Source organism: Dendrobates tinctorius, unplaced genomic scaffold (genome assembly GCF_039654945.1).
Source record: "Dendrobates tinctorius isolate UK_male_01 unplaced genomic scaffold, ASM3965494v1 ptg000250l, whole genome shotgun sequence".
Taxonomy (NCBI): Eukaryota; Metazoa; Chordata; class Amphibia; order Anura; family Dendrobatidae; genus Dendrobates; species Dendrobates tinctorius.
Window position 1 is genome coordinate 20404025 of NW_027361917.1, and position 25733 is coordinate 20429757.

Consider the following 25733-nt stretch of genomic DNA (forward strand, 5'->3'; position numbering starts at 1 on the left):
ATAAAAAGAGACAGGAACCAATCATCTAACTGTTAGCGCGGGTGGTCTGGAGCGGGAAACTCCGAGAGTGGACCCTCTGGACCGTGGCAACGAGGGGCCCCGGGCGAGCTGCCAGGTGGAACCGACCCCTATACAGGGACCGTTAGGAGCAGGCCCAGGGATTCGAGTACCACGGTAGCCGGTACCGAGAGGGGCGGCTCAGGATGGACCGGAGTAAGACTGAGACTGGAGTAGGACGGCAGGAACACTGAAGGCAGGACTGGAGTAGGACGGCAGGAACACAAGGCAGGACTGGAGTAGGACGGCAGGAACACAAGGCAGGACTGGAGTAGGACGGCAGGAACACTAGGCAGGACTGGAGTAGGACGGCAGGAACACTGAAGGCAGGACTGAAGTAGGACGGCAGGAACACAAGGCAGGACTGGAGTAGGACAGCAGGAACACTAGGCAGGACTGGAGTAGGACGGCAGGAACACAAGGCGGACTGGAGTAGGACGGCAGGAACACAAGGCAGGACTGGAGTTGGACGACAGGAACGCTGATAGCAGGACTGAGAAGCTGCTGTGAGGAGCAGCCGAGACTGGAACTGCAGGAGCAGAGTGTGCACGATGGAGCGAGGCCAGAGTGTCAGGAAACACAACGATCAGGCGCCTCCCTCAGGGGGAAGCGGCCTGATATGGCCCCGTCTGGTCAGCCATTGGTCCAAAGGTGCTTCCGGGTCAGGGCACAGCCGGAGCATAAGAAGCAGGAAGGAGGCGCGGCCGCGGCCTATGGCGCATGCGCATAGCATGCAGGGAAGGCATTGGTCGCGGACCTGTCTCAGGTGACCGCCGCGGCCGTCGGGTGGAGAGAGGCTGCGGCGTGGGAGCGGAGGGCGACTGCGGTGTGGGAGCGGAGGCCAGGTGAGTATGGCGGAGCGGTGTAACAGTACCCCCTCCCCTAAGCCGCCCCCCAGGAGGTTAACAAGAAACCTCTTGAGGATACGGGGAGCATTAATATTCTCCCGAGGCTCCCAGGATCTCTCCTCAGGACTAGGGATGGGCGAATCTACTCGTTAGGACTCGTTACTCTGCGAGTAGTAGGGGACTCGTAGGACTCGGTACTCTACGAGTTTCCAAGCGATTACTCGCACAGTAACGAGTCCAAAGTAAATCAATGGCAATCCTAGTTTTGGTCCGTTTTGTATTCTACTCAGATTCTCAGATCAATGCTTTCTGCTTTCAGAGTTTAAATCCGAGTTTTGCTTTCAGAGTTTAAATCCGAGTTTTGCTTTCAGAGTTTAAATCAGAGTTTTGCTTTCAGAGTTTAAATCAGAGTTTTGCTTTCAGAGTTAAATCAGAGTTTTGCTTTCAGAGTTTAAATCCGAGAGCATTCAGAGTTTTGCTAACTCGCTATCACTGTAGGATCATTTTTGACAGTCAATCCGGGTCCAGCAGCAGAGGAATCGCTGCAAACTCGCTTCCCCATTAATTAACATTGGACTCGCTAGACTCGCAACGAGTAGCGAGTCCTGCACTCGGACTCGTTAGAGTCTAGCGATTCCGAGTAATTTAGGATTCGCCCATCCCTACTCAGGACCAAAACCCTTCCAATCAACGAGAAAGAAAGTCCTACTTCTAACCCTTTTCACAGCGAGGATGTCCTGCACTTCAAAAACATCGTCGGCACCCACCGGCTGAGGACCAAGATCAAGCGAGGAATGGAAACGATTCAGCACCACAGGCTTCAGGAGAGAGACGTGAAAGGTGTTCGGGATCCGGAGCGAAGCAGGCAACCTCAATTTGTAGGCGACTTCGTTAATACGTCCCAGAATTTCAAACAGACTGATGTAGCGTGGGCCCAACTTGTAGGAGGGCAGTTTTAATCGGACGAATTTGGAGGAGAGCCAGACCTTGTCGCCAACACGATACGGAGGAGAATCCAACCTCTTTTTGTCTGCATAGTTCTTCATCTGATCCGCGGATCTCTTGAGTGATGTGTTGGTCTCAGCCCAAATCTTAGAAAATTCCGAGGACAAGGCATTGGCCGCGGGTACCTCAGAGGCAGGAGTTATCGGAAGAGGAACACCAGGATGTCTGCCAAAAACAATGAAAAATGGAGACTTGGCCGAAGACTCACCAGCATGGTTGTTATAAGCGAACTCTGCCCAGGGGAGTAAGTTGACCCAATCGTTCTGGTGGGCGTTAGAGAAGTGACGTAAGTATACCGTAAGCGTCTGGTTGGTACGCTCTACTTGTCCGTTGGACTGTGGATGGTAGGCTGAGGAGAAGTCGAGGGAAACGTTCATGAGCTTACAAAGCAAACGCCAGAACTTGGAGGTAAACTGAACCCCTCGGTCAGACACAATGCGTCGAGATAGTCCATGAAGCCTGAAGACTTGATGAATGAAGATTTCGGCCAGCTCTGGCGCTGAGGGAAGACCGGGCAGAGGGATGAAGTGAGCCATCTTGGAAAAACGATCCACCACCACCAGAATGACTGAGCAGCCTGCAGAGCAGGGTAGGTCGGTGATGAAATCCATGGCGATGTTCTCCCAAGGAACCGTAGGGACAGGCAACGGAAGCAACAAGCCGGACGGAGATCTCCGTGGCACTTTGTTTTTTGCACAGGATGGACAAGAAGCCACAAAGTCGAGTACATCTTGGCGAAGTGAGGGCCACCAGTAGTGGCGCTTGATAAGGTCAAGGGTCTTCTTAGTTCCGGCATGGCCGGCCAGTTTGGAGGAGTGCCCCCATAGAAGAACCTTTCGCTTGAGATTCTCTGGCACAAGCGTCTTGCCAGGTGGAGGAGTAAGCCAGTTCACCGGAGCCACGGTGATGATCCTAGTGGGATCAATGATATGCGACGGTTCCTCCTTGGATTCGTGTGGCTGGAAGACCCTGGACAGGGCGTCGGCTTTGGAATTCTTGTTGCCAGGATGGAATCGGAGCTCGAAATCAAATCGGGCAAAAAATAAAGACCATCTGGCCTGGCGAGGGTTTAGTCTCTGGGCGGACTGGAGATAGGCCAGATTCTTGTGGTCCGAGAAGATGACAAAAGGATGGACAGCTCCTTCCAGGAGGTGGCGCCATTCCTCCAAGGCCAACTTGATGGCCAAAAGTTCCCGGTCACCGATCGAGTAGTTACACTCGGATGGAGAAAAGGCCTTCGAGAAGAAGCCACAAGGGTGCAGGCGACCGGAAGCGGTTCTCTGGGACAGCACCGCCCCGGCACCAGTCGAGGAAGCGTCCACCTCGAGTACAAAAGGTCGATCGCTCTCAGGGCGATGCAGGACCGGAGCCGTGGAGAAAGCCCGTTTTAGGGTCAGGAAAGCCTCCTCTGCCTCAGGAGACCAATCCTTGGAAGTAGACCCTTTACGGGTGAGTACAGAAATGGGTCTTGTGATCGCGGAGAAGTGGGAGACAAATTGCCGGTAATAGTTGGCGAAACCGAGGAATTGTTGTATCGCCTTTAATCCGACGGGGCGAGGCCATTTGAGGATGGCAGACAACTTCTCGGGATCCATCCTTAGACCAGCGTCGGAGATAATGTATCCCAGGAATGGCAGAGAGGTCTGTTCGAAGAGACATTTCTCGATCTTCGCATAGAGACGGTTCTCCTGAAGACGCTGAAGCACCAGGCGGACACTCTTTCTGTGGGACGAGAGGTCCGGTGAGAAGACGAGGATGTCATCTAAGTACACGACCACACAGGAGTACAAGAGATCCCGGAAGATCTTATTGACAAACTCTTGAAAGACTGCAGGAGCATTGCAAAGACCGAAGGGCATGACCAGGTACTTGTAATGGCCATCTCGAGTGTTGAAGGCGGTCTTCCACTCGTCACCTGCACGGATACGGACCAGATTGTAGGCTCCTCTGAGGTCCAGCTTGGTAAAGACCCGAGCCCCTCTGAGACGGTCAAACAGTTCCAGAATGAGTGGAAGAGGGTACCTGTTCTTGATGGTAATCTCATTCAAGCCCCTATAGTCAATGCATGGCCGTAGAGTTCCGTCCTTCTTTTTGACGAAGAAGAACCCGGCTCCCGCGGGCGAAGAGGATTTCCGTATAAAGCCTTTGGCGAGGTTCTCTCGGACGTACTCGGACATGGCGGTGGTCTCTGCGGGAGACAGAGGGTAGATTCTGCCCCTTGGAGGGGTTGTACCGGAAACAAGTTCAATTGGGCAGTCAAACGGCCGGTGTGGAGGGAGGACCTCCGCTTCCTTCTTATCAAAAACATCGGCATAGGGGCTGTAAGCTGGAGGAAGGCCCGGGAGGTCTGGAGGTGACCGTGGAGCGGCCGCCAGGCAGACAGGAGTCAGACAGCGAGCTTGGCACGGGTGCCCCCAGCGGAGTATCTCCCCAGAAGACCAGTCGAGAACAGGCTGATGAGTCCTTAACCATGGAAGACCGAGTAGAATGGCGTGAGAGTAGTGTTGAGCATTCCGATACCGCAAGTATCGGGTATCGGCCGATACTTGCTGTATCGGAATTCCGATACCGACTTCCGATATTTTTTCAATATCGGAAGTCGGCATCGGAATCGGAAGTTCAAAGTTGATTGACAGCCGAAATGACGTCATCATGATGCGCGGTGTGTGCGCATCATGATGCGCCGTCATTTCGGGCCTTCCGGGGGTCTCTGCCGGCCTGCCGGGGGGCTGTGTAGACTGCCCGGGGTCTGTACCGGCCTGCCGGTGGTCTGTGCACCCTGTGGGGGTCTGTACCGGCCTGCCGGGGGGCTGTGCCGGCCTGCCGGGGAGCTGTGCTGATGTCCGGGGGTCTGTGCAAGCATCGTCCGATGGGACTATAAGTCCCATCTGGCGATGCCTGCTACCATGACAGTGATTGACACATTAGCCAATGATGGGACAGTAGTAGTCCCATCATCCGGCTAATGTGTTAAATGTTAAAAAAAAAAAAAAATACTACATACATACTACATACATACTACATGCATGCTACATACATACTACATGCTACATACATACTACATATATACTACATGCATGCTACATACATACTACATGCTACATACATACTACATATATACTACATGCATGCTACATACATACTGCATGCTACATACATACTACATACATACTACATACATACCACATATATACTACATACATACTACATGCATGCTACATACATACCACATACATACTACATACATACTACATACATACCACATATATACTACATACACTACATGCATGCTACATACATACTACATACATACTACATACATACTACATGCATGCTACATACATAACACATATATACTACATGCATGCTACATACATACTACATGCTACATACATACTACATATATACTACATACATACTACATACATACTACATGCATGCTACAAACATACTACATGCTACATACATACTACATATATACTACATGCATGCTACATGCTACATACATACTACATATATACTACATACATACTACATACATACTACATACATACTGCATGCTACATACATACTACATACATACTACATACATACCACATATATACTACATACATACTACATGCATGCTACATACATACCACATACATACTACATACATACTACATACATACTACATGCATGCTACATACATAACACATATATACTACATGCATGCTACATACATACTACATGCTACATACATACCACATACATACTACATACATACTACATGCATGCTACATACATACTACATGCTACATACATACTACATATATACTACATGCATGCTACATACATACTACATGCTACATACATACTACATATATACTACATACATACTACATACATACTACATGCATGCTACATACATACTGCATGCTACATACATGCTACATACATACTACATACATACTACATGCTAAATACATACCACATATATGCTACATACATACTACATACAATACATTCATACAATACATACATAGACATACAGTACATATAACATAGAGTAACATACTTACCAATACTTGTCACATTGTTCCCCGAAGCCATTGTCTTTTACGGAATAAATATTAACATAACAAACCACAAAAATACTCACCCACGATCCGAAGCAGTCCACGAGTGTGTCCCACGACGATCTTGGGTAGAGAACTGCAGCATCAGCTGATGCTGCCGTTCTCTACGGGCTGCAGGAATCCAATGACGGAAGGTAGGTATCCTTCCGCACTGTATTCCTCCGCCACTTAAAAAAAAAAAAAGTCCCTAGTCTTACTTTATGCCATTGCTGCGTGGGAAATTCCCAATCATAAGGGGTTGAGAGGAATCATCATCACCTAGGAAGGCCTCTCTTACCTGACCTAGGTGGAGTCGTTTCCCTGTCTCTTAGGACAGGTGCGGATATAGTGTGACGAATGACCGCAATAGAGGCACAGACCTTGTGCCCGTCTCTCTCTCTGACGTAACTCGACCAACCTAAGATGATCTAACTGCATGGGCTCACCCGAAGAGAGGGAAGAGAATCCGACTGAAATCCAGGAAGCGCAGGTCAATGCGGGTAGCCAGCGAGATAAGATCCTCTAAGGTGGACGGGGTATCTCGACCTGCGAGTTCATCCTTTATTTTCCTAGAAAGACCGCGCCAGAATGCCCCCACCAAAGCTGCGTTATTCCAGCCGAGCTCGGAGGAAATAGTGCGAAAGCGAATAGCGTACTGTCCGACAGTGAGAGAGCCCTGGTGTAAGTTAAAGAGTGACTCAGTGAGAGAGGCTAACCGACCCGGCTCATCGAAAATCTTACAAAACGTATCCAGGAAAACCGGGAGACTCGAAACGACCGGGTCGTCACGTTCCCAGAGCGGGTTTACCCAAGACAGAGCCTCTCCCTCCAGATGGGACATGATGAAGGCCACTTTGGCCCGGTCCGAGGGATATTGCTGCGGCAGCCATTCAAAGTGGAGACTACACTGATTTAAGAACCCCCTACAGAGCTTGGGATCCCCGGTGAAATGAGGCGGCTTGGCGAGGCGGGGCGTCGGAGGAGCAGAAGACGCAGGGGGAGGAGTCGGCGCTGCAGTGGCAGCCTGGAGGGCCGACAAGCGACTATCAAAGGAGGCCATGTAGGACAGAATGTGGGTTTGAGTATCTTGCTGCTGACCCAGCTCCTGTTGGAGACTGGCCAGCTGAGTGGCATTTCCAGGATCGGCCACCTGTAAGGCTGACAAACGGGTGTCCATGGACCTCATGACTGACATAATGCGCCCCTGATTCTCCCGTAGAAATAGCAACTCTTTCTGGGTAGCAGCCGTAGTACCGGCGGAGTCCATGGCCTGATCGTACTGTTAGCGCGGGTGGTCTGGAGCGGGAAACTCCGAGAGTGGACCCTCTGGACCGTGGCACCGAGGGGCCCCGGGCGAGCTGCCAGGTGGAACCGACCCCTATACAGGGACCGTTAGGAGCAGGCCCAGGTGTTCGAGTACCACGGTAGCCGGTACCAAGAGGGGCGGCTTAGGATGGACCGGAGTAAGACTGAGACTGGAGTAGGACGGCAGGAACACTGAAGGCAGGACTGGAGTAGGACGGCAGGAACACTGAAGGCAGGACTGGAGTAGGACGGCAGGAACACAAGGCAGGACTGGAGTAGGACGGCAGGAACACTAGGCAGGACTGGAGTAGGACGGCAGGAACACTGAAGGCAGGACTGGAGTAGGACGGCAGGAACACAAGGCAGGACTAGAGTAGGACGGCAGGAACACTAGGCAGGACTGGAGTAGGACGGCAGGAACACAAGGCAGGACTGGAGTAGGACGGCAGGAACACAAGGCAGGACTGGAGTTGGACGACAGGAACGCTGATAGCAGGACTGAGAAGCTGCTGTGAGGAGCAGCCGAGACTGGAACTGCAGGAGCAGAGTGTGCACGATGGAGCGAGGCCAGAGTGTCAGGAAACACAACGATCAGGCGCCTCCCTCAGGGGGAAGCGGCCTGATATGGCCCCATCTGGTCAGCCATTGGTCCAAAGGTGCTTCTGGGTCAGGGCACAGCCGGAGCATAAGAAGCAGGAAGGAGGCGCGGCCGCGGCCTATGGCGCATGCGCATAGCATGCAGGGAAGGCATCGGTCGCGGACCTGTCTCAGGTGACCGCCGCGGCCGTCGGGTGGAGAGAGGCTGCGGCGTGGGAGCGGAGGGCGACTGCGGTGCGGGAGCGGAGGCCGGGTGAGTATGGCGGAGCGGTGTAACACTAACTAATACATGTCACATGATCAGAAGGTCCTGTTCTAGAAAATGCAAGTCACCAAATAACGAGATCATAAGAATTACATCAAATTTATATAGAAAAAACATTTAAGATGTATCCACATGAATGTAAAAAAATGTATTGATGTAAAATATCACAATTTTATCAAGAATTCATATGATTTCGTTAAATACTAAAAAATCATGTGACCAAAAAGTTCTCTTACTGATATTACATATATCAATTAGCGGAATGATATAAAATTCACATGATTCAACAAGAAAACATATGGTGAAGACCATACGAATATAAAAAACATTATTCAAATGAAAAATACTTTGAAAATTCAATAGTGGAACATGATTTCGTTCTTTTTATTTAATCCATCAGGAAATCTAGTTCCCAAATTGAAAATCCAGAAAGCTTCCCGGGTGAGCAGTGTCCTTCTGGTATCACCACCCCTAGACGATTTCCTGATTTTTTCAATGCCTGTTACCTGAAAAGAAACGACATTACGAGAATGGAAATTAATAAAATGCTTGGCAGCGGAAGAAACATTGTGGACCCTATCTGACACATTAGTTATATCATACAAATGTTCAACTATCCTAGTTTTCAACTTCCTAGATGTACAACCTATATAGGATTTAGTACACAAGGTGCAATCAATTTTATACACCACAAAATCAGAATTACAATTAATAAAACTGTTTATTCTATACGATTTGGTATTATCATTATTCTAAAAAATTTTAGATTTCACAATTTTTTATAATAATGATAATACCAAATCGTATAGAATAAACAGTTTTATTAATTGTAATTCTGATTTTGTGGTGTATAAAATTGATTGCACCTTGTGTACTAAATCCTATATAGGTTGTACATCTAGGAAGTTGAAAACTAGGATAGTTGAACATTTGTATGATATAACTAATGTGTCAGATAGGGTCCACAATGTTTCTTCCGCTGCCAAGCATTTTATTAATTTCCATTCTCGTAATGTCGTTTCTTTTCAGGTAACAGGCATTGAAAAAATCAGGAAATCGTCTAGGGGTGGTGATACCAGAAGGACACTGCTCACCCGGGAGGCTTTCTGGATTTTCAATTTGGGAACCAGATTTCCTGATGGATTAAATAAAAAGAACGAAATCATGTTCCACTATTGAATTTTCAAAGTATTTTTCATTTGAATAATGTTTTTTATATTCGTATGGTCTTCACTAGAGTTGAGCGATACCGTCCGATACTTCAAAGTATCGTATCGGATGGTATCGGCCGATCTTTAAAAAAAGTATCGGTATCGCCGATTCCGATACCGGAAGTCCCATTCAAGTCTATGGGACTTCCGGTATCGGAATAAGAAAAACCCTTTCCTGCCCTTGTACAGCCTCTCTGGGGTCTGTACGGGCCTTTCGGGGGGCTGTGCCGGCCTGCCAGGGGGTCTGTGCAGGCTCCGGTGGTCTGTGCCGGCCTGCCGGTGGTCTGTGCAGGCTCCGGGGGGGGCTGTGCCGGCCTGCCGGGGGGCTGTGCCGGCCTGCCGGGGGGCTGTGCCGGCCTGCCGGGGGGCTGTGCAGGCTACGGGGGGCTGTGCCGGCCTGCCGGGGGGCTGTGCCGGCCTGCCGGGGGGCTGTGCAGGCTCCGGGGGTCTGTGCAGGCATCGTCCGATGGGACTACAAGTCCCATCGGGCGATGCCTGCTACCATGACAGTGATTGACACATTAGCCAATGATGGGACAGTAGTAGTCCCATCATCCGGCTAATGTGTTAAATGTAAAAAAAAAAAAAAAAAAAAAAAAATTACATGCTACATACATACAACATGCATACTACATACATGCTACATTCATACTACATACTACATACATGCTACATTCATACTACATGCAACATACATACTACATATATACTACATGCATGCTACATACATACTGCATGCTACATACATACTACATATATACTACATACATACTACATGCATGCTACATGCATCATACATAACACATATATACTACATGCATGCTACATACATACTACATGCTACATACTACATATATACTACATGCATGCTACATACTACATGCTACATACATACTACATATATACTACATGCAACATACATACTACATATATACTACATGCATGCTACATACATACTACATACATACTACATGCTACATACATACTACATATATACTACATACATACTACATACATACTACATGCATGCTACATACATACTACATGCATGCTACATACATACCACATACATAACACATATATACTACATGCATGCTACATACATACTACATGCTACATACATACCATATACATACTACATGCATGCTACATACATACTACATGCATGCTACATATATACTACATGCATGCTACATACATACTACATGCTACATACATACTACATATATACTACATGCATGCTACATACATACTACATGCTACATACATACCACATACATACTACATGCATGCTACATACATACTACATATATACTACATGCATGCTACATGCATGCTACATACATACCACATATATACTACATACATACAATACATTCATACAATACATACATAGACATACAGTACATATAACATAGAGTAACATACTTACCAATACTTGTCACATTGTTCCCCGAAGCCATTGTCTTTCCGGAATAAATATTAACATAACAAACCACAAAAATACTCACCCACGATCCGAAGCACTCCACGAGTGTGTCCCACGACGATCTTGGGTAGAGAACTGCAGCATCAGCTGTTGCTGCCGTTCTCTACTGGCTGCAGGAATCCAATGACGGAAGGTAGGTATCCTTCCGCACTGTATTCCTCCGCCACTTAAAAAAAAAAAAAAGTCCCTAGTCTCACTTTATGCCATTGCAGCAATGGCATAAAGTGAGACTAGGGACTTTTTTTTTTTTAAGTGGCGGAGGAATACAGTGCGGAAGGATACCTACCTTCCGTCATTGGATTCCTGCAGCCCGTAGAGAACGGCAGCATCATCTGATGCTGCAGTTCTCTACCCAAGATCGTCGTGGGACACACTCGTGGACTGCTTCGGATCGTGGGTGAGTATTTTTGTGGTTTGTTATGTTAATATTTATTCCGGAAAGACAATGGCTTCGGGGAACAATGTGACAAGTATTGGTAAGTATGTTACTCTATGTTATATGTACTGTATGTCTATGTATGTATTGTATGTATGTAGTATATATGTGGTATGTATGTAGTATGTATGTAGCATGCATGTAGTATATATGTAGTATGTATGTAGCATGCATGTAGTATATATGTAGCATGTATGTAGTATGTATGTGGTATGTATGTAGCATGTAGTATGTATGTAGCATGCATGTAGCATGCATGTAGTATGTATGTGGTATGTATGTAGCATGTAGTATGTATGTAGCATGCATGTAGTATGTATGTAGTATGTATGTAGCATGCAGTATGTATGTAGTATGTATGTAGTATATATGTAGTATGTATGTAGCATGTAGTATGTATGTAGCATGTAGTATATATGTAGTATGTAGCATGTAGTATATATGTAGTATGTATGTAGCATGCAGTATGTATGTAGCATGTAGTATATATGTAGTATGCATGTAGTATGTATGTAGCATGCATGTAGTATGTATGTAGTATGTATGTAGTATGTATGTAGCATGCAGTATGTATGTAGCATGTATGTAGTATGTATGTAGTATATATGTAGTATGTATGTAGCATGCATGTAGTATGTATGTAGCATGTAGTATGTATGTAGCATGCATGTAGTATGTATGTAGCATGTATGTAGTATGTATGTAGTACACTCACTGGCCACTTTATTAGGTACACCTGTCCAACTGTGTGTTAAGACTTAATTTCTAATCAGCCAATCACATGGCGGCAACTCAGTGCATTTAGGCATGTAGACATGGTCAAGACAATCTCCTGCAGTTCAAACCGAGCATCAGTATGGGGAAGAAAGGTGATTTGAGTGCCTTTGAACATGGCATGATTGTTGGTGCCAGAAGGGCTGGTCTGAGTATTTCAGAAACTGCTGATCTACTGGGATTTTCACGCACAACCATCTCTAGGGTTTACAGAGAATGGTCCGAAAAAGAAAAAAAATCCAGTGAGCGGCAGTTCTGTGGCCGGAAATGCCTTGTTGATGCCAGAGGTCAGAGGAGAATGGGCATACTGGTTCGAGCTGATAGAAAGGCAACAGTGACTCAAATTGCCACCCGTTACAACCAAGGTAGGCAGAAGAGCATCTCTGAACGCACAGTGCGTCGAACTTTGAGGCAGATGGGCTACAGCAGCAGAAGACCACACTGGGTACCACTCCTCTCAGCTAAGAACAGGCATCTGATGGCTACTTTCAGCAGGATAATGCGCCATGTCATAAAGCTCGAATCATCTCAGATTGGTTTCTTGAACATGACAATGAGTTCACTGTACTCAAATGGCCTCCTCAGTCACCAGATCTCAATCCAATAGAGCATCTTTGGGATGTGGTGGAACGGGAGATTCGCATCAGGGATGTGCAGCCGACAAATCTGCGCCAACTGTGTGATGCCATCATGTCAATATGGTCCAAAATCTCTGAGGAATGCTTCCAGCACCTTGTTGAATCTCTGCCACGAAGAATTGAGGCAGTTCTGAAGGCAAAAGGGGGTCCAACCCGTTACTAGCATGGTGTACCTAATAAAGTGGCCAGTGAGTGTATATATGTAGTATGTATGTAGCATGTAGTATGTATGTAGCATGCATGTAGTATGTATGTAGTATTTTTTTTTTTTTTTTTTTAACATTTAACACATTAGCCGGATGATGGGACTACTACTGTCCCATCATTGGCTAATGTGTCAATCACTGTCATGGTAGCAGGCATCGCCCGATGGGACTTGTAGTCCCATCGGACGATGCTTGCACAGACCCCCGGACATCAGCACAGCCCCCCGGCAGGCCGGCACAGCCCCCCGGCAGGCCGGTACAGACCCCCACAGGGTGCACAGACCACCGGCAGGCCGGCACAGCCCCCCGGCAGGCCGGCAGAGACCCCGGGCAGTCCACACAGCCCCCCGGCAGGCCGGCACAGCCCCCCGGCAGGCCGGCAGAGACCCCCGGAAGGCCCGAAATGACGGCGCATCATGATGCGCACACACCGCGCATCATGATGACGTCAGGCCGTCAATCAACTGAACTTCCGATTCCAATGCCGAATTCCGATATTGAAAAAATATCGGAAGTCGGTATCGGAATTCCGATACAGCAAGTATCGGCCGATACCCGATACTTGCGGTATCGGAATGCTCAACACTAGTCTTCACCATATGTTTTCTTGCTGAATCATGTGAATTTTATATCATTCCGCTAATTGATATATGTAACATCAGTAAGAGAACTTTTTGGTCACATGATTTTTTAGTATTTAACGAAATCATATGAATTCTTGATAAAATTGTGATATTTTACATCAATAAATTTTTTTACATTCATTTGGATACATCGTAAATGTTTTTTCTATATAAATTTGATGTAATTCTTATGATCTCGTTTTTTGGTGAATTGCATTTTCTAGAACATGACCTTCTGATCATGTGACATGTATTAGTTAGATGATTGGTTCCTGTCTCTTTTTATACTTGTGTGTGATCTTGACATGCCAGCTTTGATAAAGATCGCATGTAGCGATCGAAACGCGTCGCTTTATCGCTTCTGTGTGAGCTGATGCAGTCCTGGAGCTGATCTGTCTATTGTCCATGTTGGAATAAATTTTTGGAAATTTGAATTTTGCTTGGAGCTGGATTTTTTTCTCTTTCTCTTCATGGAAATCGACCACTGCAGGATGGTGTTCCACGCTCCTATTGAGTCGGTGAGCTGGCCTTATATCTTTATTTGAAAAAATGATTGCCCCCTAAACCTAGTAACTGGTTGGGCCACCCTTAGAAACAACAGCTGCAATCAAGCGTTTGCCATAACTGGCAATGAGTCTTTTACAACACTCTGGAGAAATTTTGTCCCATTCATCTTTGCATTGGAGGGTTTCCGAGCATGAATCACCTTTTTAAAGGGAATCTGTCACCACATTTTTCGAGTATCAGCTGCCAGCACCGCCATCAGGGGCTGATCTACAGCATTTTGTAATGCTGTAGATAAGCCCCCGATGTAACCTGAAAGATAAGAAAAATGAGTTATATTATACTCACCGGGGGGCAGTGCGGTCTTGGTCTGATGGGTGTTGCGGTCCGGCGTCTCACATCTTCTGACGGTGATGTCCTCTTCTTTGCTGACTGTCGTGGCTCCTGCCCAGGCGCACTTCTCTGCCCTGTTGAGGGCAGAGCAGAATACTGCAGTGCACAGGCGCCGGACCTCTCCCGGTGCCTGCACACTGCAGGACTCTGCTCTGCCCTCAACAGGGCAGAGCAGTACGCCTGCGCAGGAGCCATGACAGGCAGCAAAGAAGAGGACATCACCGTTAGAAAATGGCAGGCGCCGGACCGGACCGCGACACCCATCGGACCAAAACCGCCCCTGGGTGAGTATAATATAACTCATTTTTCTTATCTTTCAGGTTACATTGGGGGCTTATCTACAGCATTACAGAATGCTGTAGATAAGCCCATGATGGCGGTGCCGGCAGCTGACATTCCAAAAATGGGGTGACAGATTCCCTTTAAGGTCATGCCACAGCATCTCAATTGGATTAAGGTCAGGACTTTGACTAGGCTACTCAAAAGTCTTATTTTTTTATTAGGCCATTCAGAGGTGGAATTGCTGGTGTGTTTCGGATCATTGTCCTGCTGCATAACCCAAGTGCGCTTCAGCTTGCGGTCATGAACAGATGGCCAGCCGTTCTCCTTCAGGATTTTTTGGAGAAGCAAAAATTAGATCCTTAAATAGAGTGCTAGTTGCTCTCATAAAGAATCATAAATAATTGAAAATATGTATATCTCCTAGTGAAACCAGCATTATCATGCGGACTGTTTAAACAAAAGTTCATACACCAGAACAACGTGAACGTATGGAGGAAGACGTAAATTGAACGTATGAAAACAATTTTTATTCAAGGTCAAAAGTTAAAAAAACAAAGCTCAACATAGTGCTAATGAGATGCATGGTGGTAAGCCAAAGAGATATAAAGTGGCAACACCATAGGGTAGGCAGGGAATGCAAAGTGATAATAAATAGAAAATAGTCCAGGAAAATATCTAGATCAACTAAGGAACTCAGTAACAAAGTGACTTCAGTAAAGAAAAGATAACTCTAGTTGGGGATGCAAGTGCATATGGTATTAAACAGAGCGTTAAAGCCACAATAAACTGTACTATTCATTAATACATAACAGGCTAAAGATTTGTAAACATTCTTACCTAACAGTGTGATGGTGCCACTTCCCCTACATGCGTTTCGGCAGTGTGCCACCTTGCTGAAGTCACTTTGTTACTTCCTAGATATATGGATATTCACACCTGAATTGATCTAGATATTTTCCTGGACTATCTTCTATTTATTATCACTCTGCATTCTCTGCCTACCATGTGGTGTTGCCACTTTATATGCCACTTTGTCTTATCACCATGCATCTCATTAGCACTCTGCTGAGCATTGTTTTTTTTAACTTTTGACCTTGAATAAAAATTAGCAGAAATTTTGGTCCCATTTACCATAGCAAGTCTTCCAGGTGCTGAAGCAGAAAAACAGCCCCTACCACCACCCACACTACCACCACCATTTTTACTGTTGGTATGATGTTCCTTTCTGAAATGTTGTGCTACTTCTATGTCAGATGTAAATTGACATACCCTTTCCAAAAATTCCAAGTTTTGTCTCGTCAGTCCACAAAGTATTCTCCCAGAAGTCTTGAAGATCAGCAAGATGTTTTCTGGCAAACCTGAGATGAGCCACTATGTTCTTCTTGCTCAGCAGTGGTTTTTGCCTTGAAACTCTGCCATGCAGGTCATTTTTGTCCAGTCTCTTTCTTATGGTGGAATCATGAACACTAACCTTAACTGAGGCAAGTGAGACCTGCAATTCTTTGGATGTTGTTGTGGGGTCTTATGAAACCGCTTGGCTGAGTCATTGCTGCACTCTTTGGGGAAATGTGGGTCATCTGCTCACTCCTGGGAAGGTTCACCACTGTTCTGTGTTTTCGCCATTTGTGGATAATGGCTCTCACTGTGGTTTGCCGGAGTCCCAAAGTTTGACAAATGGTTTTCAAGACTGATAGATCTCAATTACAATGTTTATCATTTGTTCCAGAATTTCTTTGGATTGCAGCATGATGTCTAGCTTTTGAAAACTTTTGGTCTACTTCACTTTTTCAGGCAGGTCCTATTTAAGTTATTTCTTGATTGAGAACAGGTGTGGCATTAGTCAGGTCTGAGTGTGGCTAGGGAATTTGAACTCATCTTCCCAAAGATTTAATAAACCACTGTTAATTTAGTTTTAAAGGGTGAGGTGGGGGCGATCACTTTTTCACACAGGGCCCTGTAGCTTTGCATTTAATTTTCCCTTAATAATAAAGACGTTCAGTTAAAAACTGCATTTTGTGTTTACTTGTGTTATCTTTGTCTAATAATTAAATTTATTTGTTGCTCTGAAAAATTTAAGTGCGACAAACATACAAAAGAAGAGAAAATTAGGAAGGGGCAAACACTTTTTTCACTCGACTGCATGTTACAAGGTATGAAAAGGAAGTACAGGGTGGGCCATGTATATGGATACACCTACGGTAAATAAAATGGGAATAGTTGATAATATTAACTTCCTGCTTGTGGCACATTAGTATATGGGAGGGAGAAAATTTTTCAAGATGGGTGGTGACCATGGTGGCCATTTTGAAGTCAGCCATTTTGGATCCAACTTTATTTTTTCTAATGGGAAGAGGGTCAGGTGTCAAAATTATTGAGAATTTCACAAGAAAAACAATGGTGTGCTTGGTTTTAACGCAAGTTTATTCTTTTATGAGTCATTTACAAGTTTCTCTTTGTTTGCAGCCATTGACATATCGCAGAAGGTTAACACGTGAGTAGCGGATAGAAATTATGTTGATGTCTGGTGAATGCAGTACCCGGGTCATTGCAGCAGATTTCAGTGCAAGACACCCTACGCAAGAAAACTGTCACCATTCCCATTTTATTTTGGTGTATCCATATAAATGGCCCATCCAAAAAAGTTTGCCTCATCACTGAACATAATGTTCTATGTAAACTGAGGGTCCTATTCCAATTTTTGTTTTGCCAATTCTGCAAATTCAGCGGGCCGAACTGGCATCAGTCGAACATCTCTTCGGCGGATATTAGCTTCTCACAAATTGCACCCTTACAAAATCCAGCTGCTGCAACTTCTCAATGAGGATGACCCAGATTGGCGCGCTGAATTTGGCACCATCCCGGTCCTGGTATGCATGGCCCCATCCTTATCCTAGTATGCATGGCCCCATCCTGGTCTTGGTATGCATGGTCCCATCCTTATCCTTGTATGATTGGCCCCATCCCGGTCCTGGTATGCATGGCCCCATCCTTATCCTGGTATGATTGGTCCCATCATTATCCAGGTATGATTGGCCCCATTCCGGTCCTGATATGCATGGTCGCATTCTTATCTTGGTATGATTGGCCCCATCCCTGGCCTGGTATGATTGGCCTCATCCCGATCCTGGTATGCATGGTCCCATCCTTATCCTGGTATGATTGGCCCCATCCCAATCCTAGCATGCATGGTCCCATCCTTATCATGGTATGAATGGCCCCATCCTAGTCCTGGTATGCATTGTCCCATCCTTATCCTGGCATGATTGGCCCCATCCCGGTTCTGACATGTATGGTCCCATCCCTATCCTATATGATTGGCCCCATCCCGGTCCTGGTATGCATGGTCCCATAATTATACTGTATGATTGGCTTCATCCTGGTCCTGGTATGCATGGTCCCATCTTTATCCTGGTATGATGGGCCCCATCCCAGTCCTGGTTTGTATGGTCCCATCCTTATCCTGGTATGGTTGGCCCCATCCCGGTCCTGGTATGCATAGTCCCATCAGAAAATTAGGACATGTGGCGATCTGCCGGGGTATCTATACTGCTCACTGTCTGACCAGAGAGAGCAACTAATTAATGCTTGTAAGCAGTGCATGGCAGGGACGTCATGCCCTGCTCACAAGCAGAGCACAGTTGCCAGAATACTCACCAGGACTGTTCATTGCAGAGAGCAGTGAGCATTCATTGCTCTTCAGTAGCAAGCAGTGTCAGCTGAAGCTTTCCTGCTGCTGCCGCTGGTCACGTGTGCCGATACTTAAGAGAAATGAATATTCTGAATATTCATTTCTCTTAAGAATCGCACACGTGAACGCCGGCAACAGGACACTGCAAGGGAGCAGAGGAAGGTAAGTGTAATGGTTTGTTTTTTTAATCTTTTCCGATGGGGCCATGCATACCAGGACCAGAATGGGGCCAATCATACCAGAATAAGGATGGGACCAATCATACCAGAATAAGGATGGGACCAATCATACCAGAATAAGGATGGGGCCAATTATGTTGCCAAAAAGGATGCCAAAAAGAAGTGAATATTCATTGTCCTCCATGCCCATGGGCGTGGAATGCAGTGAATATTCATTTCTCTTTAGCAGCAGGCACAGGAGTTAGCCGGAGCTGCCGTCTCCTGCTTCTGTGACCCGCTGGTCCGCCGAACCACTCCCCTACCTCCCCACCAAAGCCAGATCAGGTATATCTGGACTATAAGATGCAACCCCAATTTTCCTCCACACCTAGGGAGGAAAAAAAGTGATTCTTATAGTCTGAACAATAGGGTATGTCTTATAATCCAAAAAATGCGGCTCTTCATTTTCTGAAACAATTTCAAGGGTGCCAAAATGTTCAGCCATAACTGTATATATATGTGTACCAGACAGCTACCAGACATATAGTTGATAGTAGATATATATCACAGAGATTGTTATAATCTGTGATGTAATCCTAAAGTCTTGCTATAGTGCACATAGCACTAAGAGGTTTGTTTGGTGTCTCTGAGACAGTTTTTAGGGGCAGCCAGAGAGATGGGCGGAGCTTGCTGCCCACATTCCTCACCTCTGGGTGTGGTTAACTTGTTAAAATGGAGTCTGTTATTTAGTGCATGTCTGTCTGTGGAGGGAAAATGCCTCCTATGTGGGATATCCAGACTGAGTCAGTGTACTGGATGCTATCCAGCCTGTGTGACCAGGACTGGCTGACAAGGGACTTTGTCCAAGGAACTATTTACTTTGTATTGCCTGCACTGAAGACAGTTTATATTTATTCGTTTATGGATGGTTTGTGAAGTAGCAATAAACCAACATGGACTTTTAGATGGTAACGCTTCCTGTTTTGTCTCCGGACGCATCCAAGTGAGTAGCATTCCCATATTATATATATTAAGGCAGCAGCTTTCATGTCCATGTGGCAATGAGGCAGTGATGCAAGGTAGTTCAAATTAAACGTCTTTATTTTCAAAACTCAAAAAGTAAAGGCAAACGTTATCCTTCAGACTGCAGTCGGGTCATCCAATACAGTCCAAGCCAAACCTGCTGCTGTGGGTGCCTGCACCACCATATCACTCGTGGGTTTGTCAATGGTGTTGCCTTTTCTGGCCTGTGTTCAGTCTTCACACAGACCTGTCCTGCACAGAGCTCCCTGCTCAGATGCTTGCAAAACAACACCCCAACCCACCCAAACCTTAACTGAAAGTTTAAATGAGTCTTGTGCACATGGGCTACTCCCAAAACCCAGAGTGGAGGGAGAGGTCCGCCTCACTACCAATACTGCAAATCTCTCCAAAAATAAAAGCCCATCAGGGCCAGCGTTAGGGGCAGGCAGCCCAGGCAGCTGCCTAGGGCCCCTGCTCCTCCAGGGGCCCCCATCTAGCGGCACATCACAAAGCTGCTATGGGGACCCTGTGAGGCAGGGGGGGCCACCTGCCGCCAGCGCTGACTCCGCCTGCTGCCGCATTGAACTATACCGGCATCATATTCATTATATTCTATGGGGGGTGATCGCATCATACTCTATGAGGGGGCTACATTATACTATATGAGGAGGCTACATTGTATTCTATGGGGGGCTGCATTATATTCTATGGGGGGGCAAGATTATATTGTATGAGGGCTTTATTATACTTTATGAGGGGGCTACAATATATTCTATTAGGGCTGCATTATACGATATGAGGAGGGCTACCTTGTATTCTATGAAGGGGCTACATTATACTATATAAGGGGCTGCATTATATTCTATGGGGGGCTGCATTATACTCTGAGGGGGCAGCCATATATTCTATGTAGGGGCTGCATTATATTCTATGGGGTGGTTACATTATATTCTGTGGGGTGTGCATTATGCTCTAAGGAGTGGCTGCATTATACTATAAGAGGGGGGCTGCATTATATTCTATGGGGGTTACATTATATTGCATGGTAGGGCTGCATTATACTCTGTGGGGTGGCTGCATTATGCTCAATGGGGTGGCTGCATTACACTATATGTGGGCTGCATTATACTGCATTGAGGACTATGGGGAATACATTATACTATATGAAGAACTATGGGGTGCATTATACTATAGGAAGTGAATTGTACTACATGGATGACTGGAAGAGTATTATACTATATGAATCACTATGAGGCGTGTATTATACTATATGGAGGACTGAGGCTGGTTTCACATTTGCGTTTTTTTGCGCTGTAAAAAAACGCATACGTGCGCATGCGTTTTTTCCCCTATATTTAACATGGGTGCGCATACCTGCGCGCTGGTAAGCGCACGTATGCGATTTTCATGCGCTGCGTTTTTTTGGGGTGTGCGTTTGTATTTTCCAGACGCAGCATGTTGCATTTTTTGGCCCTGCAAAAAAGCGCATGCGCACGTATGCGCACGTTTTGCGCTAAAAATGGCCATTATAGCCTATGGATGCGCATACGTGCGCACTGGCATGCTCATGTATGCGTTTTTTTGCACATGCGTTTTTTTTTGTTAACCATGGAATTTAGGGGTTTGGGTTAGAGTTAGGGTTAGTTAAGGGGGTTTAGGGTTAGGGTCAGGGTCAGGGTTAGGGTTGGGGTTAGGGTCAGGGTTAGGGTTAAGTATGGTTTGGTTAAGGGTTAGGGTCAGGGTTAGGGTTAAGTATGGTTTGGTTAAGGGTTAGGGTTAGGGTTAGGGTCAGGGTTAAGGTCAGGGTTAGGGTTAGTTAGGGTTTAGGGTTTGGGTTAGGGTTAAGTATGGTTTGGTTAAGGGTTAGGGTCAGGGCTAGGGTTAGGGTTAGGGTCAGGGTTAGGGTTAGGGTTAGGGTTAGTTAGGGTTTAGGGTTTGGGTTAGGGTTAAGTATGGTTTGGTTAAGGGTTAGGGTTAGGGTCAGGGTTAGGGTTAGGGTTAGTTAGGGTTTAGGGTTTGGGTTAGGGTTAAGTATGGTTTGGTTAAGGGTTAGGGTCAGGGTTAGGGTTAGGGTTAGGGTCAGGGTTAGGGTTAGTTAGGGTTTAGGGTTTGGGTTAGGGTTAAGTATGGTTTGGTTAAGGGTTAGGGTCAGGGTTAGGGTTAGGGTCAAGGTTAGGGTTAGGGTTAGGGTCAGGGTTAGGGTTATTAAAGTCATGGTTTGGGTTAGTGTGAGGGGCCACCTAATGTTGGAAAAAAATGCAAACGCGGTAAAAACGCACTAAAAACGCATACAAACGCATAAAAACGCTGCGTTTTTTCATGCATGCTCATAAAAATGCTTGAAAAAAACGCAGCAGTTGTATGCTTTTGTATGCGTTTTTTCAATGCGTTTTTTTGCGGGAAAAACGCGCTGCAAAAAAAAGCAAGTGTGAAACTAGCCTGAGCAGTGTATTTTAAAATATGGACGAGTGTATTATATTATGTGGAGGACTGAGTGTATTTTAATATATGGAGGGCTATGAGGAGTGTATCATACGATATGGAGGACTATGGGGTGTAAACTGTAGATGTGCTGCTGATAACATGATACTGTATGGGGACAGATTGATCCAATAGTGATCATTTTGTCCCCATCATTCTTTCTCAGACGGTGGAAAGAGGCCGGGAAACAAGTGCTGAACAACATCAACCTCTCTGGTTTTCTGGTGGCTTAGCCTGTTCCTGCCATCCTCCTCAGTGACCCATTCATAACAGCACCCCTGGTCAAAATTACTGTTATTGTGATCAGTAAAGCAAATTGTAGATGAAATGATCTCTAAAAGTGTTAACGTTAAAGATGACACAATTCCTTTGTATTTTAGGCAAAAAAATAATATATATATATTGTCATCTTTTATATTTTAAAAATTACAAAAAGGAAAATGAACCAATGCACAAGTTTGGACAGCCTGCATGGTTAGTACCTAGTAGCAGCCCCTTTTTCAAAAGTATCACAGCTTGTAAACTCTTGTTTGCAGCCAGCCAAGAGTCTTTGTTTGAGGGATTTTCAGCATTCTTCCTTGGAAAATTCTTCCAGTTATGTGAGATTCATGTTATCATCTCGCATGAACCGCTATTTTGAGGTCTAGCCACAGATTTTCAATTATGTTCAGATCAGGGGACTGTGAGGGCCATTGTAAAACCTTTAGCTTGCGCCTTTTGAAGTAATCAATTGTGTATTTTGACATGTGTTTAGGATCATTATCTATTTGTAGAAGCCATCTTCTTTTCAACTTCAGCTTTTTTACAGATGGTGTTATGTTTGCATCAAGAAATTGTTGAAAGTTTATTCTTCCCTCTACCCTGTAACTAATGATGAGCGAGTATGCTCGGTACTCAATACTTCCGAGCATGCTTGGGTGGTCTCCGAGTATTTTGGGCATGCTTGGAGATCTAGTTTGTGTCGCGGCAGCTGCATGATTTGCGGCTGCTAGTCAGCCTGAATATATGTGGGGATTGCCTATTTGTTAGGAAATCTCCACATGTATTCAAGCTGTCTAGCAGTCGCAATTCATGCAGGTGTGACGACACAAACTAAATCTCCGAGCACACCGAAAATACTCGGAGACCACCCGAGCATTCTCGTAAATCTCGAGTACCCAGCATACTCGCTCATCACTAGCTGTAACACGACCCTAAAGTCTGACTGATCCGCCATCATGCTTAATGGTTGCCAAGATGTTCTTTTCCTGAAATTTTGTGCCCTTTTTTCTCAACATATTCCTTGGACTCAGGTCCACAGGTCTTGTTTCTAAAATGCATCAGGCTAGTTTAGATGTTCTTTAGCATACTTCTGATGCTGAATTTTATGGTGAGGATGCAGGAGAGGTTTTCTTCTGATAAATCTTCCATGAAGGCCATGTTTGTGCAGATGTCTCTGAACAGTAGAACTCTGTACCACCACTCCAGAGTTTGCTACATCTTTCTAAAGGCCTTTTGCAGTCAAGAGGTCTTCCAGAAATTATCTTGACCTCCACTGTTCCTGTTAACTGCCATTTCTTAAATACATTTTGCACTGAGGAAGGAAAGGGGGTAGGCAACTTGAAAACGCTTGGCTATCTTCTTATAGCCTTCTCCTGCTTTGTGGGCCTCCACCATTTTCAAAGTGCTAAGTAGCTACTTAGAAGAACACATGGCTGCTGTTTTTTGGCACAAGGTTAGAGTAGACTGGGTTTTTATAAAGCTGGGAATTTTGCTTCACCTGGCCTTTCCTAATGATGATAGTGAACAAGTCATAACTGTAACAGGCTAATTAAGGTCTAAAACCTTGATTAAAGGGAAAGTGTCACCCCATGGATGATTTTGATCTATTACTATTGGCCTACAGGTAATAAAATGGTTAAACCAGTCTTACCTGTATGCCTCATATCTGCGGTAGAGATCTTGAGAAATTCATTTATAATGTTATATGCTAATAATTTCTTCCAGGCTCCGGGGCGTGTGGTGTCTGAAAGAAATCACTGCCTCTTGACTTCATTATAATGGGCTGGGCATTTTGCTGATGGGAAGGCAGCATTGTTCTTGGAGAGGGTCAGTATTGGTGGGTTTATTGTTTTCTGTGTCTGCTATCCTATATGTATATAAAATTAATCCTGAACAACATGTTTCAAGGAATGATTATCTCACTTTGAAAGTTATCCCAAGGATAGGGGATAACTTACTAATCGCTGGGGGACTGACAGCTGGGATTCCCACTTATCAGGAGAGCCTGGTCTCTGTAGAGCCCCATGCAAATGGAGTGGTGGTTAATAATGCACATTGCAGCTCCATTCACAAGTGGCTCCCTAAACAACCCTTTAAGGGAGAGGTGAATGGCATGACCAAGTGATGCAAAATTTGCTAAACCTTGCATTGCACCTCGATGTGGCGAGTGGTAAGAAGAGGCTGGTAGATTTTTTGTGCCAGGGTTGCTTTTTTATATACAGTTCCAGTCTGTTTTTCATTTTTGGATGTCTGGTAAAAAAGATTTCAGTTCTTCATTGAGCAAAGAACAAAGTTCTTGATATTCCCTAAACAGAGAAAATGTTTGTACCACTCCTTGTGAAAAAGCCACATATTCTTCTGTTTGCACCCCTACGTTTAAACAGCAAGGCAGGAATGTGCTCATAAAGAAGGCATAATTTTTGGACCATTTTTACAATGTAAGTAGCTTAAAAATTCTGATACTACTGTGCGTTTTTAAATAGCCTTTTATTTAACATAGATTACCATCTGTTTTCCTGTATCCAAATATGTTGAGAGGACTTGGTCATTAAAGGGGTTGTTCAATCTTCTGATAAAATGCTGCAGTCAATTTATGTAACAGCAGACTTCTGAGTCCTTACAACGTATGGTGTGTGTTCATTGAGGATTCAACAGTTCTGCTCTTGCCAGCAATACCAGTGAATCCTGACAGCATGTGGTGTGCACGGTGCACCACTGTTAGGTGTCGGGTTCTGGGCGCTGCACAGCGGGAATCCCGAGCCTTGCCGTCGACAGTCTCCCATTCCCCTTCAGCCGCAGTGGAGCCTGCTCAGCAGACTCCTCGATCCCGGCGTTCTGCTCACACCAGCATTGTGGGCTCGGTTGCTGCTGCCATCTCTGGTCCAGTTATGGCAATGCAGCCTGGCCAGCAGCAAAAGACTCCAGAGTCTAAGTCCTTCCTTCGGTCCACTGAGCATGCTCGTGGGACGATCTCCCATTGGGGATCGGGAGTCACATGCTCAGGTCCTTCTCCTGCTCACATTGGATCTTCAGGAGGGTCCCGGAAGGACGTCGCTATAAAAGGTTCGCATGGCCGCCCCGCCATGCGCTATGATAGACTCTGAGGCTGTAGTGTTTAGTGTATGTGTGATGACGGATGTATGAGACTGGTGATTGACTCATTAAGATTCCCCCTCCTTGGATATTACGCATAAGTTAGGGTTTAGGAATCAGAGTCAGCACCGTTGCTCTGACACTGCTTAGCGCCGCAGTGTAACTACTCATCTCTCTAGCACCCTGGGGTGTCGGCCAGTACAGGTCTCCTGAACCACTGCTACCGCAGTGTCCGCCAGAGTAGCACTGTTTGTGCGCTTTCCAGCTCAGTTGTCAGGCTGGTTAGTGGCGTCTGCCAG